This window comes from Egretta garzetta, unplaced genomic scaffold (assembly GCF_000687185.1).
Source record: "Egretta garzetta isolate BGI_Z169 unplaced genomic scaffold, ASM68718v1 scaffold85, whole genome shotgun sequence".
In the NCBI taxonomy this organism is placed as follows: domain Eukaryota; kingdom Metazoa; phylum Chordata; class Aves; order Pelecaniformes; family Ardeidae; genus Egretta; species Egretta garzetta.
The window spans coordinates 594,467-595,957 of NW_009259718.1; positions in this window are offsets into that span (position 1 = coordinate 594,467).

The following is a 1,491-nucleotide window of genomic DNA, read 5'->3' on the forward strand; positions in this document are numbered from 1 at the left end:
TCTAGACCATGAAACTAGTATTTAAAAATCCTCTAAATCTTCTTGAGCTGCTGCTGGGGCAGCACAGTAGGAGCAGAAATACAGAGGAGTTTCTTGGTCGCTTTCAAAGAAGTTCAGTTAAAGACCTTTGAAAAAGATCCCCTTCCCCTCATGAAGTACTTTGCCCTGAGTTTCTGTAGCCTTTTAGGCAGGGCAGCATCTCCCCTTGTCCTCTTCTCCACTCGGCACAGGTAAAACCTTGCTCCTCGCACCGAGTCTCTCCCCTGCACCAGATGCATGGCCTGCATTAAGCTCTAGCCCGTTGCCTTCTGTCACATTTCCCTCACCTCTGAGTGGGAAGGAAGAAAGCCCCGTTGCGATAGTCGAGCCGTTGCGATAGTCGAGCGGTGGGGAGCCATGAGCAGGCAGCGAGGCCGAGAGGTAGGCTTTCAGCGGGGTGTCAGATGCTTTCCAGGGCAGGGCCGTTGCCTGGAATGCAGCAGAGTACTCGGGCCTTGGGCAAGTTTAGACCCGTGTTGGTGGAGCCTATCACTTGATATCGGCCTCTTCCAGTCAGTCGCGGGGTTGGGTAAGTGTGTACGCCATGCAAAACAGGAGGTGAGGTAACTACCAAATCGGAGTGACACGGAAACGTTTCTTCTAATTCCCGGTTGACTGTTCGGTTGTAAAGTCATTCCATGTTGTGCGGATGATGAGTTAGGGGGCAAGCACCACGAATAAAACCGTGGCATTATTTTGGAAAAAGTGAGGGAAAATAGGAGGGGAGAAGTAAAAGATGCAATCCACAGAAGCCACAATAATGCAGCACGGAAACCGTCTGATAGGAATAACTTCAGTGTCTTCTGCGTTTCTTCCTTTTGTAGACTGGATTGTTCTTAAGTAGTTCAAAACTCAGGACTGAAGGTCTAGATTTTCTTCATGCATTCCCAGCTGCTGGTTCATTGTACAGCCTGAAAATGTAACTATTTCTAAAGAGTAAGACGACCCAAAGGTGAAATGACAAAGGAGCAACATTTGACTACGGCAAAGGTGACTTGCACGGCATGGAGAACTTGGCCTGTTTCCTTCCCAGCTGCCCAGAGCAAGCCATGTAAGGAATTTGGTGCCCCAGGCAGGCTTCAGGCAGCAGGTTAGAGGCTTCAGGGAAAGCAGGCCTTTTTCCCTGGGGGGCAGGAGGTCCTTCCTCATTGCGGACCTCTTGTGACCAGGGTCAAAGTGCTGCCGCAGCTGCGGGCTGTATGGCTGGAGGACCGGACCAAGCAGTCCCGAAGGCTAGGCATTGCAGTGCCTCGCTTGGCCTTGGAGAGAAACCCAAGGGCACGGCTGTCCTGGGTGGGCTGCGGGGCTCAGGAGGTGGGCACCCCGGAGCAGGGAGGGGGGTGATGGGCGGGTGTCGGGAAGAGGGGCAGCGGCAGGGGGGGGGGGGGGGGGGGGGGGGGAGCCGAGGAGGCAGAGCTGCGGGGGGAAATCGGGCCTCCCAGGGGGGCGGGG